Source organism: Rhineura floridana, chromosome 12, assembly GCF_030035675.1.
Source record: "Rhineura floridana isolate rRhiFlo1 chromosome 12, rRhiFlo1.hap2, whole genome shotgun sequence".
In the NCBI taxonomy this organism is placed as follows: domain Eukaryota; kingdom Metazoa; phylum Chordata; class Lepidosauria; order Squamata; family Rhineuridae; genus Rhineura; species Rhineura floridana.
The window spans coordinates 376,299-391,270 of NC_084491.1; the positions used below are offsets into that span (position 1 = coordinate 376,299).

Here is a 14,972-nt window from a genome sequence, read left to right on the forward strand (position 1 = left end):
TTCTGAACACACACAAGGAAGTCCTTCTTCACGCAATGCATAGTTAAAGTATGGAATTCACTCCCCCAAGAGGTAGCAATAGCCACCAACTTGGATGGCTTTAAAAGAAGATTAGACAAATTCATGGAGGGAAATGCAATCAGTGGCTGCTAGCCCTGGTGGCTGTGCTCTGCCACCAGTCAGATGCAGGATGCTTCCAAAAACCAGTTGCCAGAGCCGCAGGAGGGGAGAGTGCGCTTTGCACTCAAGTCCTGCTTGTGGATTTCCCATGGACAACTGCTTGGCCACAGTGAGAACAGGATGGTGGACTAGATGGGCCATTGGCCTGATCCAGCAGGCTCTTCTTATGTTCTTATGATGTACATGAGGGTGCATTTGAAAACTTCCCAGAAACTTCAGAAAGCACAAAATTCAATTGTTAGGTTACTAATTCAGACGAGCTATATGGATCACATCTTGCAGTTCTTAAATCACAACACCAAGTACCAATCCATCCAATTTAAGGTGCTGGCGATTACCTATTGAGTCCTGGATGGCTTAGGACCCAGGCAGGCTTGGGCACCTGAAGGGCTGCCTTCTATCACACGAGCTTGCTTGAACTCTGGTGGTCATAATCCAACGTCCGCCCACTGCCAGAGCCTAAGTGGGTGTGCTGGTGACCAGGGAGAGGATCTTTTCAGTCATGGGGCCTTGCTGTGTAACATCCTTCTCAGGAAGGCTTTCCTCGCACCAGCTCTGATGTCATTTGGGTGCCAGGCAAATACCTTTTTGTTTGCCCAGGAATTCCAGCATACCATGAAAGTTAGCCTCAATTACTGTTATATCCATTTTTCTTAATGTTATGAGTTTATTTTAATTACTGCTTTTGTTGTTTTGGTTTTGAGCCTCTTGTACATGGGTTCTGCCTTCAATGTTTTGTTATATTTATTTTTTTATTCATAAAAAATATTTGTATACCCCTATTTAGTTAAACATAAGAACATAAGAAGAGCCTGCTGGATCAGGCCAGTGGTCCATCTAGTCCAGCATCCTGTTCTCACAGTGGCCAACCAGGTGCCTGGGGGAAGCCTGCAAGCAGGCTTAAAACATCAAAGCAGTTTACAACACATTAAAAACAACCACCACCATTGAATTAAGAACATTAAAAATACAATAAAAACAAAGGTCAACTGTTGCGGAAAAAAAGCATTTTCTTAATTGCCTGCATAAGCCTGGCAGAACAGAAAGGTTTGCAGCAAGCGTTTAAAGTTAAAACAGAAGGCGGCTCCTGCTGAATCTCTGTTGGCAGAACATCTCGGAGAGCTGGGCCAATGACACTGAAGGTTTGTGTCGGTGTTAAATGAGCCTCACCAACAAGGGGAATGATCAGAGCCGTTCCTGCAGATGATCTCAGTGACTGAGCTGGGATATAAGGGTTCAGGAGGTCCCTATGATACCCTGGACCTAAGTTGTTCAGGGCTTTGTAAATTAATGCAAGGACCTTGAACCTGACTCAGTAGTGGACAGGCAGCCAGTGCAGATGTTTTAAGAGTGGTGTCACATGTTGTTGGCCATGTGTCTACATCAGCATTCTGGCTGCTGCATTTTGCACCAGCTGGAGCTTCTGAACCAGGGCCAAGGGCAGCCCCACATAGAGTGCATACCAGTAATCCAGCCTCAAATTTTCCAACACATGGACTACAAAGGTCAGGCTATCCCTGTCGAGGAACAGCCGCAGCTGACGAACCAGACAAAGCTGGCAAAAGGCACTCCTGGCTACAGAGGATATTGGGCCTCTAGTGACAGATCCAGCAGTGCCCCCTAGGACCTGGTCCTTCAGAGGGAGCGCGACCCCATCCAGAACAAGTAACTTGCCTATCTCCTGGACATGGGAACCACCTACCCAAGGAGCCTCCATCTTCTCAGGATTCAAGCACAGTTTATTGCCCTCATCCAGTCCACTATAGCATTCAGACACCGATCCAGAGCATTCACAGCCTCTCCCGATTCAGATGTTATGGAGAAATACAGCTGCATGTCATCAGCATACTGCTGACACCTTGCTCCAAAACTCCTACAGCTTCATATAGATGTTTAATAGCACTGGGGAGATAACAGTACCCTGCAGAACCTCATAGCACAAGTCCCAGGGGACCGAGGAACACTCACCCAGTGTTATTGTCTGGACGTGGCCCTGAAGGTAAGAGTGGAACCACCATAATACAGTGACTGTGTGATGTCCCTGTATGTAGATATTACTGTAAATATGGTAAGTGCAGGTTTTGTAGGGTAAATGTGGAAAGTAGAGTGAGTGAGAGGAGGGAGTACATGGGCTAGAATGCTAGAGAATGCTGTATTGTGATTGGCTGAGCGTTTGAGTGGCTGAAGGTATAAATGAGAGGATGACAGTTGAGAAAGTTCTGCTGGTTGAGTCGGTTGTTGTGGGTTGGAGTTGGTTGTGGGTTGGATTATTTGGCTGGTATTAAGGCAGATTATATATGACTGGAAACGTAAAGAGTGACACTATATGAAACCATACGCTTGTTAAATATACCTTAAGTAATCTTGTTATTTCCTGGTGTTTATAAACAAATATTTTCTTGGTTTACCAAAGGCCTGATACTTGGCTTGGGGCTTTCACAGACCAGAGGGGTAGGCAGGATATTTACCAAGGTGGAGAAACAGTATCAAATGGTGGCAGCGGTGAAGAGATAGTGTATCATCAAGTATCCAGGGCAACCCAGGTCTGTATGCTTTATTGGCACAAAGATCCAGGGGGTGTGTGGACTGCAAGTGCACCCAGACACAAAGTAACAAATAAAGCCAGAAGGAGACTAAGGCAAAGTCTATTGTGAAATAGGGCGTGGCTGGTGGTGCAGCCTAGCAGTGGGATCTTGCGAGATCTGTGCTAGAGCCGGTGAGAGAACAAATAAAAACCAGGATCCTGACTGGAGGGACCTGACAGGAGGTGGCAGCGGTTGGGGTCCTGACAGACTGCAGTACCCATCCCACTGAGTCAGTCCAGGAGGATACCATGGTATCAAATGCTGCAGAGAGATTGAGCAGAAATAACAGGGTCACACTCCCCGTCTCTCACGTGATAAAGGTAGTCCATCATAGAATCATAGAATAGTAGAGTTGGAAGGGACCTATAAGGCCATCAAGTCCAACCCCCTGCTCAATGCAGGAATCCAAATCAAAGTATTCCTGACAGATGGCTGTCCAGCTACCTCTTGAATGCCTCCAGTGTCGGAGAGCCCACTACCTCTCTAGGTAATTGGTTCCATTGTCATATGGCTCTAACACTTAGGAAGTTTTTCCTGATGTCCAGTTGAAATCTGGCTTCCTGCAACTTCAGCCCATTATTCCGTGTCCTGCATTCTGGGACAATCGAGAAGGTATCCCCACCCTCCTTTGTGCGACAACCTTTCATGTACTTGAAGAGTGCTATCGTATCTCCCCTCAGTCTTCTCTTCTCAAGGCTAAACATGCCCAATTCTTTCAGTCTCTCCTCATAGGGCTTTGTTTCCAGTCCCCTGATCATCTTTGTTGCCCTCCTCTGAACCCATTCCAGTTTGTCTGCATCCTTCTTGAAGTGTGGAGACCAGAACTGGATGCAGTATTCAAGATGAGGCCTAACCAGTGCTGAATAGAGAGGAACTAGTACTTCACGCGATTTGGAAACTATACTTCTGTTAATGCAACCTAATATAGCATTTGCCTTTTTTGCAGCCACATCACACTGTTGGCTCATATTCAGCTTGTGATCAACGACAATTCCAAGATCCTTCTGACATGTCGTACTGCTGAGCCAAGTATATCCCATCTTATAACTATGCATTTGGTTTCTTTTTTCTAGGTGTAGAACTTTGCAGTTATCCCTGTTGAATGTCATTCTGTTGTTTTCAGCCCAATGCTCCAGCCTATCAGGGTGACCAAGGCTGATTCTGTTCCGACACCAGTTCTGAATCCAGATTGTGATGGATCTAGATAACAAGTCTCATCCAGGGATACCTGCAATTGCTCTACAATCACCTTCTCCACCACCTTTGCCAAGAAAGGCAAGAAAGGGGGTTGGCGACTGGTCTATATTTGTTACACTCCATTGGGTCCAGTGTGGACTTATCAAGAAGTGGACACACCATCGCCTCTTTAAGGGCAGCGGGCATCACACTATCACACAAAGATGTGTTTACTACACCTGTGACCCATTCAGTCACCCCATTCCAGCTAGCTTTAACAAGCCAGGATAGACAAGGATCTAATGAGCAGGTGGTCAGGCAAGCATCTTGTCCACATTATCAGGCCACGTTAACTGGAAGTGATCCCACCACACTGGGTTTGACATTGCATTGGACACCTCGGCTGGCCCTGTGACCACAGTAGTGTCTAAATCACTGAGCGACTTGTCCCCAAAGTGTTTAGCCGGCTGGCCACAGCTGGACACCGTGTACTCCAGAGGTCTGCCCCCGTGGTCAGGAGAGACCAGCCCCCAGACCACACAGAACAACTCAGCCGGACGACTCCTTGAGGACACAATGGAAGCAGCAAAGCAGGATCTCTGTGCTGCCCCCACACCGTGTGGCAGGCCTGACTGTGGGCGCGACTACATGCTCAGTCGGCTGTGCAGCAAGATCTGCGCCACTCACGCTCTGGCCCTCGCCCGGTCCTCGCCATCCGCAGCAGCTTCTCAGCATGCCAAAGAGCAAAGAGGCTCCCCGGCACCAGAGGTCCCTCGGGAGCGGTCGTGTCAATGGCCCCACAAGTCTCACCCTGCCCAGGGAGACCTGGGCTGCAACAGGGTCACCTGCTCTGTCACTGGAAAGACCCCTGGAGCGCTCAGGAATCTGACAGATTACCCTGACTGGTCACCTGCAGCGTTTTTACCGAAAGTCGAACTTTGGCATGGCCGTTTTTAAAATAAACAGACAATCCTTTCCCAAGCGGGTGTCCTCCAGATGCTCTGGACTACAGCTCCCATCAGCCCCTGCAGCATGGCCCCTGCCGCCCTCAGCCCAACATCACCGGCCCTCCTGGGGTGGGGGCTGCAGGCCACAGCATCTCGAGGGCACCAGGTGGGAAAGGGTTAACAAGCTTTGGGCTCTCAGCCCCATTGGTAACGAAAACGCCTCTGCCCCACAGAAAAGCGACTCGTGGGGAAAATCCGACACCTGCGGAACTCCCGGCGGCCCTCCCGGCTCGCTCCCGGAGCCCAGCCTCTGCCCCGCCGCCGAGGCCAGCTCCACCACCAGCGAAAGCCGTTCCCCGAGGCGCGAACCGGCCGTGCGCTTCACAGCTCGCTCCGGCCCGTCTGGGGCCGCCGGCGGCGACAAAAGACAGGGAAGTCGGCGGAGGCCCAGCAGCCCTTAGGTCGACCTCCCGATGCGGGAGCAGTCTACCTCTGACAAGCGATGGCGGCGGGAGGCAGGAGCGGCCCGGCGTCAACTCCTCTGTCCTGGCGCCCTCGGGGTCGGGCAGGACAGCCACCCCGGCATAACGACGAGGCTTCCAAGCACTCCTCGCCTGCCATCAAGCGACCCTCCCTGGGCGAAGAAGGGGCCCCGCGGAGGCGCCCACGACGCCCGTGCCAAGCGCAGGGGCCGCACCCAGCCAGGCGGAAGCCGGCAACCGGAGGAGCAGGGGGCCGCCGCGGGGGCTCCGGCGGACCGACCCCGCTTCCCGTCGCGGAGCGCCGCTCCTGCTCCCCAGGGCGCACGGGAGGCGGCGGCGCTGGCGGCAGCTCCTGCGAGGAGAGCCCCGGGCCGGGCACTTACCCTGCCGGGCCGCCCTCTCCGCCGCCCGTTCAACTCAGTTCCTTCCTTCCTGCTTGTGCGCCCGCCCGCCCCGTCTCGCCGGTCCGTCGGGGAGTCGCCGGAGGCCCCGCTTGCAGGGCGGGAGAGGGGAGCCCTGCCCGGGCAGCTCCAGATGCAACACGTCCGCCCGCCCGCTGCGCGGAGAGGGAGCCGCATTTCCTTCCTGCCCGCCGGTGCAGAGCGAAGACCAACCCGGCGGCGGCGGCGGGGCCTGCGCCGCGCCTCCTCCTCGCAGCAACTTTCCAGCCCCGACCTCGGCGGCCATGATCCGCTCGCTGCTGAGACCCCCGGGAGGGAGGGGGCATTCCAGCTGGCCGCTGCGGCTCGTCTCGCGCCCCTGAGACCCCAGTCGGGCAGGACCGGCAGCGGCGGCGGCCCAAGTTGAACCCGACCGGGGGGCTGGGACGTCATGCCCCCGTCCCCGTCCGGCGAAGGCCCTTTTGTCCTTCCACGAGGAGGAGAGACGTCGTGCAGCCCCCCGGTCGTCCTTCAGCCTAAAGGACCAAGGGTTACTCGACTGGTGGAGCGGCTACTGCCCCCATTCGCCTGCGCGACGCTCCCGCCGCCTCGGGCAGCCGCTGTCTGCCATCTTGTGAGCGCCACTTCCATTGGAAGCGGACCAAGACCGAAATCGGGGCCCGTCGAGCGCAGCATCGTCGCCGCTAACCCCCCGGCAGAGGCTTCCTCCGGGCTCTCCCGCGGGGGGGGGGCGCTTTTCCAGCCCCGCCTGGAGATGACGCCAGGGACTGGGACCTTCCGCGGGCACAACTGGGGCGCCTCCACTCTTTCGGGGGGGCCCAGTGCACGTCTCCCTAATTTAAAGAACAAAACCGGGAAGAAGAGCAGGTGTATTCCTTGGCTGAACTGGCAGGTACAGGTAAAGGCAGCACTGCCCCTAAGTTTTCATGCCTGCTTGGAAGAAACACCCCCCCCCCAGAGGCCAAAGCTGTGGCTCTCCTGCCCCACCATTGCCTGTGCTAGCAAGGTAATGACCCTCCAGGCAGCCACTGGGCTCCCCAGTTCCAGAATGTCAGCCATCGCTCCCTCCTGCCTGTCCATTTGTCAATACTCCCTCCAAGGGGCTGTTTACGTGACAGTAGCCCTCCCCCCACCATGACTCTAGGCAAGATTCTTCCTTTTGAATGTGCAGGGGGGCACGCCCTCGACAAGGCCTGTCCCCTTTGCACCTTTCTGGCAGCTCCCTCAAGATTTTGAGATAAAGTTCCTTTCTCTGCGTTACTTGCAGGTGAGGTCTCAGACCCATGGCCACAAATCTTCCCACCTGAGCTGAGTGGAGAGCGCTCTTGGCAGGTGTCCCTGGTGGGAATCCCCAGGTGGGCCAATGGGCCTGGCCACTCACCTGCACATTCGCTGGATGCTGGCCCAATGGAGTCCTCCAGACCTGCACTTTGGGGGCAGGCCTTAGAAGCCCTCTCTTTAGCTTTTCAGCTGCCCTGCTCCCAGGCCCCACCAGGCCAGCGCCAGGCAGCGTGGCCGGCATTGTCGCTGCTTCACAACCACACGGACCCCCTGGGCAGGCAAAAAGCGCTGTTGTTTGGATTCCAAGAACAGAGTCAGTCACACAGACCTGTCCTTGATCTCTGCAATGCCTGGCGCCCACGACGGGACTCAGTCCCAGAACTGTCCAGTGAGGGCTTCAAGCCTCATTGCAGCTACTCCCCAAGAGCATTTCATCACAGAGACTTGCCCAACAGCTGTCTGTGGGCCAGGTCGGTGACCATTTCCTGAGCAAGCAAGATGGGGCAAACTTGCTGTTTCCTGTTTGTCCCTAAGGTTACACGCACCTTCATTGTCAGGAAGCTACAGGGAGCACTCTGAGGGCTGAGGAGTCCTTGCAAGGGTGCAACAAACTTGGGGTCGCTGGCCTCAAGCATATGAGTTTTCCTCCTCTTCTAAGGTCACCCAGCGAGGAACAGAATGCCCAGAGGGGAAGGCAAGCAACTGATTCATTCTTGTCACTGTTTCCTCCCATCACAATGGAAAAAATGTCCACGGATTTTCCACAGATCTCCAGCATGAGCTATCCCAGAGAAACAACATGGTTGGCTCACATCATACAGGAGCCAACCACTAGCGGCCGTATCACCAGCAGCCCAGAATGAGGGGGGGATGTGACAGCCAGAGGTTCCCAAGTGGTGTTGTGAGCAATTTGCCCCAGTTGGGCTGTGGGAGAGAGCTGGGGCAGCAGAAACAAGCCAGAAGGGGGGAGATGGCAGGCAGGGCTGACAGGAAGCCTCAGATGAAGAACAGTCACCCACTGAAGTAGACCGTGAATCTGGGTAGAGAAAAAGGCCCAGGGCTGAGCGTGGCATGCAAGGAAGGCAGTTTGGTGGATGAATTTCGTCATGGCATGATGAAAGAGGAGGGATTTAGCAAGCTCCAGGTAGTTGCGCAGGGTCCGGGCAAGGATTAAAGGGAAGACTCCTCTGTGTCATTATTGGTGGCCTTAGTCTTGCCACCACATGACTATAACCGCTCAGGAGGTTGCATCGCCTGATCACAAGATGGCATCTCACGTTTTGGCAGCTCCACAATTTTGCAATCCTTTGCAGTGCACAGAACCCTTGAAGAGGCTCCCCCTTGTGGCAGAGCAGCGCTTTGCTCAACGAGGCGCCCGAGTGCAGGCAAGAGCTGATTGACAAACACAGAATCATCAAATAGTCGGGTTGGAAGGGGCCTACAAGGCCACCGAGTCCAAACCCCAATTAAAGCGTTCCTGGGAAGTGGCTGTCCAGCTGGCTCTTGAGTGCCACACACCACCTTTACAGTGAGCCCTTCCTTACCTCTCCGGCACGTTGTTGTACGCCTGTGTGGGGCAAGGGGGATCATCTCCGGTGGAAGAGCTGCCTGGTGCAAAATACATTGGGTGAGACTTGGAGGGGTAGCTCTTGATTTAACTTCTTGTTTCGTCATTGGGCTTTCAACTGACTTTGGGGGAGTCACCCAATGGACACATCCCATGCTAGGATTTGCCATACTGGCAGCTTAATGCATTTGTCAGGAAATACTGCATCCAGACAACTCAGCAGGAGAAAGGCAAGGCTGGGGTCCAGCTGAGCTGAAACTGGACCTCTTGGGGGTCTGAGACAACCTGCTTTCCACTGACTCTAATTGTATATTACATGCTCAGGGCCAAAGTGCATGTGGCCCCAGACTGGACTGTGGTGTGAGGGGAAAGGAGACTTCGATGGCACACACACACCATGTCTCTGAACTGGATCAGGGCCCTTGCAGCTGCTGCTGGCACAGCTCTGCATTGCACAAGCACTCTTAAGAGGGGCTGAAGTGGCGATGCCTTTTATACAACTTTATGGGACCCTTCCAGTTTTCACTTATGGGGTTAGGTATCCAAGTTCCATAGGCATGGCAAGGCAAGGCTTGGAAGGAGGTGCCCAGAGCGTAGCCCCTTCCCATGTGAAGCACGGATGCTTCCTGATGTCATGCTCTGCTCCCCTCCACGGTTGTCAGCTAGATTCCCTCTGCTGGGTCTTGTATGGTCCTCAGACAGATGAGATGCACTTTCCCAGGAGCGCACAGACAGGTTGGCCTGGGGCGAAGGCCGGGGGTGGGTGGGCAGAGTCTCATTTGGCCATTTCCTTTTGCTTTTTCACAAGACTTTGCAGGTGAAGTAAAGTGCCTGTCCCTCAGTCACCATCAGCCCTTCAGTCCTGTTTTCTCATCTGTGAATGAGCCTCCTAGCTGCTTCTCTAAATGGGACTCTCTCACACAGAGAATCAGCGTCCCTGCAAAATAAATCAAGGAAGGATGCTGGCAATGCCTCTTACTGCTTAAACGTTGCAGAATCCTGGTGACAGGAAGGAGCCACGTGGGTGCAGCTGCCTCTGTCTTCACAGGAAGCCACAGCTGTGAGGGAGCAACAGAAACCACGCACAGACCGTAGCAAGCTGCGGAGGGCTCTGTTCTCTTCTCACCTTGGAGGAACGCGCAGCAGGCAGGCAGAGTGAGCTAGCCACATGGCTGGTGAGGAGGGAGAGGAAGGCCCCCTGGGCCACCCCAAACTCTTCCCAATGGCCTCAGAGGCTTACCCCGGCAGTGCTGCTTGTACACACAGATTAACAATGAACAACAGGTCTTTCTCCCTGTGGGCAGCAGCACAGCCATCAATGGGGCCAGCAAAGGACTGAGGCCAGCGCCCCTCCCTCTTCTCCGGCAAGCCGAGAATGAAGTCCCGAGGTAGGGTTCTTGGTTAATTTCTAGTCAGCTTGTATTTAAACATGAACCTGCCTAATTTGCACTTTCCAAAACAATGAAAGAACCAAAATGCCGCCATCCTTCAAAATTCACACTTCTTTAGACTTTGCAGTTCAGTTCCCCAGCCAAATAATGTGGACAAAAATGTGTATACTGGTGCAGAGTCTTCACAAAATTGCATTTATGGGTCCAACCTGTCTAAGGCAGCGTCCTGTGTTCCTGTCTAAAAGTGTGGACTCCAAAGCCACCCGCTGAGGGCCTTTCGGAAGTGGCAGGATGACACTCTGACACAGGGATATCGTGGCCATCGCATCCCCAATTGGCGGGCTGAGGGCACCATTTCCAGGGATGTTGTGGGTGTCTGCTGTTTTTTCTTCCCAATTTTTATATTTTTGATTAATACTGCATTTTTCTCTTCCTTTCCTTAGGTGCCTGAATGTAGAATTTGGTGGCTGTCCCATTGATGAATTGACAGTGTCTCTCTGTAGGGTAAGGATAGGGCTGCTCAGTAAAAGACCTAAGAAATCAGACTGGTTAATCAATGAAATTAACTGCTTATCAGAATGCTGATAGTTAATGGAGGTATTTCTCATGTGATGTTTTAAATTTAATGGTGCTGATGAATCAGTGAAATAAAGAATCAAGGAACTGCATGATGACTTACAAATTAATAGTTTGATATTGATGACCACAATAATAATAATAATTTACTCATAGAGAAAATCAGGCTCCTGAGTCTTGAATTTTTATTATAAAAATTTAAATGTATTTGTGCATTTTATGTATTGCATATTTATACATTTTTATTTTTAGTTATGTTTTTATTATAATAAAAAGCAAACAAGAAAAAGCACAACACAATGACAAATATAGAAAAAGTCTCAATACATAAAAATATGAAGATAGATACAGGATTTCACAATTAAACAAAAGCAAGACTAGTCCTTGGGAATGCTGGATTTGTTTCCAAAAGTGAATGTGGAAGTACATTGCTTTGGGTCTTGCTACAACAGTAAATAATAAAATTTACTCTATTTTTCAATAAATAGGTTATCTGATTTTGGATCAAGAGGGCAGACAGAACCTTTGAAAACTGCACCATTTTGGGGGGTCTTAGAATTTCCGAGCAACGCCGGAAGTAGGGGTCTGCTAGCAATAATAAACTCAGAGGCCCAACCATGAGGGGTGTGACCTGAAAGGAGGCAACCAGTTGTCCCTGACACACCTTTGAGTAGTTACCAACAGTAGGAGGAAGAGACAAAACAGGAGGGGCACGAAAGTAGCAGGCGAGGCCACCCCACTGAGCACCATAGAGCAGGAGAGGCAAGTGCTTCTTGCAGGAATGAATGGCCCAGGGCTCCCCACCCCCGCCACAGGTGTGCTGTCCCATCAGATGCTCCAAGGGCCAGTTTCCTGGTGGGTTAAGACAAGTTCAAAAGAGGCTCACCAGGGACCTTTTTTGCCTGAGCTGAGGAAGGATGGCTAGAGAAAGGACAATATCGCGGAGGGTGATCCCATCCCTTTCTCATCTGGAACTCCTTAAGCAAGGCAAAGGGAAAGGGCTGCTCTGCCTCCTGGAAGCAGAAGCACCTCAGACCTTGGACCAAGCCAGCTCCACCCATGGCAACGAAGACTGGGCAGGCAACTGAACATCACAGTAAGCCCCCTTTTCAGAATGTTCTTATGAACGTTCCACTCAGATAAACCAGAAGATGACCAGGATCCCTGCCACATGATGCCACTGCTCAGGGATGGCAAATGCCCTTAGGCAACCGTGGAGAGGAGACAGGAAGCTTCATTCTCCTGCTCTGCTGTTCCTTTCCTGTCTCTGTGAGTGTCCCAAGCCCATGGACTCAGTCAGACCCCTGCCTGTCTCTTTCTCCTTACCCAGCTCATTGCACGGCTCAGTGACGACACAGCTGTGGCTAGTCCTGGGGTGCTGTGCTGAGATTAGAGCAGCCAGAGGCAAATCAGAGCCACAACAGGCGAGATATGTGCTGCAAGAACCCCCTCCTCTGAACTGTGATGATGAAGCTAAAAGGAATGCAGAAAGTGGTAGCTACATAAAGAAGGAGCCAGCCAGCTTGTAGGACAGGTTTGACAGCAGTGTCGCCTTTGTAGGCCAGGCAAAACGAAGGCAGCATTCTGCCAGCTGCCCTTCCCCAAGCACAAGAGGTTCTCCAATCTTTGCCATGGTTCTGGAGCCTAAGGCTGGGGCAGTCACTAGCTGCAACAAAAAGTCTGCTGGGGGGGGAGGCAGAGGGAAGAAGAGAGCTGAATGAGGGCCCTGGGAAGCCCTGATCCAACCAGTGTCTGCAGCAGACGCACTTTGCCTGCACCATCTGCCTGAAAGTCAGCAGGGCTGGCTGGCACCTGCCACCAGCCATGCTTCCAAGCGCCACATTTGGGCCCAAGGAGCAGCTGCACTCTTCTGAGGCGGACATCAAGGGCTCCTGCCAAAGGGTCTCTGACCCAACAGCCGAGAAGGAGACCTCCCACAGCTCATAAGAACATAAGAACATAAGAAGAGCCTGCTGGATCAGGCCAGTGGCCCATCTAGTCCAGCATCCTGTTTTCACAGTGGCCAACCAGGTGCCTGGGGGAAGCCCACAGGCAGGACCCGAGTGCAAGAACACTCTCCCCTCCTGAGGTTTCCGGCAACTGGTTTTCAGAAGCATGCTGCCTCTGACTAGGGTGACAGAGCACAGCCATCATGGCTAGTAGCCATTGATAGCCCTGTCCTCCATGAATTTGTCTAATCTTCTTTTAAAGCCATCCAAGCTGGTGGCCATTACTGCATCTTGTGGGAGCAAATTCCATAGTTTAACTATGTGCTGAGTAAAGAAGTCCTTTTGTCTGTCCTGAATCTTCCAACATTCAGCTTCTTTGAATGTCCACGAGTTCTAGTATTATGAGAGAGGGAGATAAACTGCTGCCCCTAGGCTCTGGAACTCCCTCCCTAGGGAGGCAAGAATGGCCTCCTCTGTGCAGTCTTTCCGCCGACAGCTAAATACTTTTTTCTTCCGGCAGGCCTTTGGAACTGAAGGTTTTAAGGGTAGTGACTGAAGAGGATGCTGAATGTTATTGTTTTACTTGTATGCTCCTAAACTGGGTTGCAGTATTTTAAGAGTATACCTAATTGGTTTTAACATCTTAATAGTTTAATCCTGTTTTAATGCTGATTTTATATGTTTATATGTTTTATATTTTTATAGGTTCTTAATGATGTGTACTTATTTTTATCTGGAAGCCGCCTTGAGTTCCAGTTTGGAAAAAGGGCGGGGTATAAATAAAGATGATAATAATAATAATAATAATAATAATAATAATAATAATAATAATAATAATAATAATAATAAAAACTTTTCTCTATCCACTTTCTCAATGCCATGCATAATTTTATACACTTCTATAATGTCTCCTCTGACCCGCCTTTTCTCTAAACTAAAAAGCCCCAAATGCTGCAACCTTTCCTCGTAAGGGAGTCGCTCCATCCCCTTGATCATTCTGGTTGCCCTCTTCTGAACCTTTTCCAACTCTATAATATCCTTTTTGAGATGAGGCGACCAGAACTGTACACAGTATTCCAAATGCGGCCGCACCATAGATTTATACAACGGCATTATGATATCGGCTGTTTTATTTTCAATACCTTTCCTAATTATCCCTAGCATGGAATTTGCCTTTTTCACAGCTGCCGCACACTGGGTCGACATTTTCATCGTGCTGTCCACTACAACCCCGAGGTCTCTCTCCTGGTCGGTCACCGCCAGTTCAGACCCCATGAGCGTATATGTGAAATGAAGATTTTTTGCTCCAATATGCATAATTTTACACTTGTTTATATTGAATTGCATTTGCCATTTTTCCACCCATTCACTCAGTTTGGAGAGGTCTTTTTGGAGCTCTTCGCAATCCCTTTTTGTTTTAACAACCCTGAACAATTTAGTGTCGTCAGCAAACTTGGCCACTTCACTGCTTACTCCTAATTCTAGGTCATTAATGAACAAGTTGAAAAGTACAGGTCCCAATACCAATCCTTGAGGGACTCCACTTTCTACAGCCCTCCATTGGGAGAACTGTCCTTTTATTTCTACTCTCTGCTTTCTGCTTCTTAACCAATTCCTTATCCACAAGAGGACCTCTCCTCTTATTCCATGACTGCTAAGCTTCCTCAGAAGTCTTTGGTGAGGTACCTTGTCAAACACTTTTTGAAAGTCTAAGTACACTATGTCCACTGGATCACCTCTATCTATATGCTTGTTGACACTCTCAAAGAATTCTAATAGGTTACTGAGACAGGACCCTTGCAGAAGCCATGCTGGCTCTGCTTCTTCTATGTGCTTAGTTAATCTAGCTTTAATAATACTTTCTACCAGATTTCCAGGGACAGAAGTTAAGCTAACTGGCCTGTAATTTCCGGGATCCCCCCTGGATCCCTTTTTGAAGATTGGCGTTACATTTGCCACTTTCCAGTCCTCAGGCACGGAGGAGGACCAGAGGGACAAGTTACATATTTTAGTTAGCAGATCAGCAATTTCACATTTGAGTTCTTTGAGAACTCTCAGGTGGATGCCATCCAGGCCCAGTGATTTGTCAGTTTTTATATTGTCCATTAAGCTTAGAACTTCCTCTCTCGTTACCACTATTTGTCTCAGTTCCTCAGAATCCCTTCCTGCAAATGTTAGTTCAGGTTCAGGGATCTGCCCTATATCTTCCACTGTGAAGACAGATGCAAAGAATTCATTTAGCTTCTCTGCAAGCTCCTTATCGTTCTTTAGTACACCTTTGACTCCCTTATCATCCAAGGGTCCAATCGCCTCCCTAGATGGTCTCCTGCTTTGAATGTATTTATAAAAAACTTTTTGTTGGTTTTTATGTTCTTAGCAATGTGCTCCTCAAATTCTTTTTTAGCATCCCTTATTGTCTTCTTGCATTTCTTTTGCC

General features: G+C 50.8%; 1 protein-coding gene across 3 annotated transcripts in view; it reads right to left on the reverse strand.

The window, feature by feature from the left end:
• LOC133368835 (PH and SEC7 domain-containing protein 4-like) overlaps window positions 1-7,368 on the reverse strand; it is a 43,187-nt gene extending 35,819 nt beyond the window's left edge. The window contains exon 1 of one of the 3 annotated variants that reach the window (XM_061593550.1): window positions 7,153-7,368. The gene's annotated coding sequence lies outside the window, so the exon portion shown is untranslated. Of the gene's footprint in view, window positions 1-5,378; window positions 5,629-5,753; window positions 6,435-7,152 lie in introns of those variants that run through there. The other 2 variants (XM_061593549.1, XM_061593553.1) reach the window with 2 other exon arrangements.
• Between the last annotated feature and the right edge of the window lie 7,604 nt (window positions 7,369-14,972).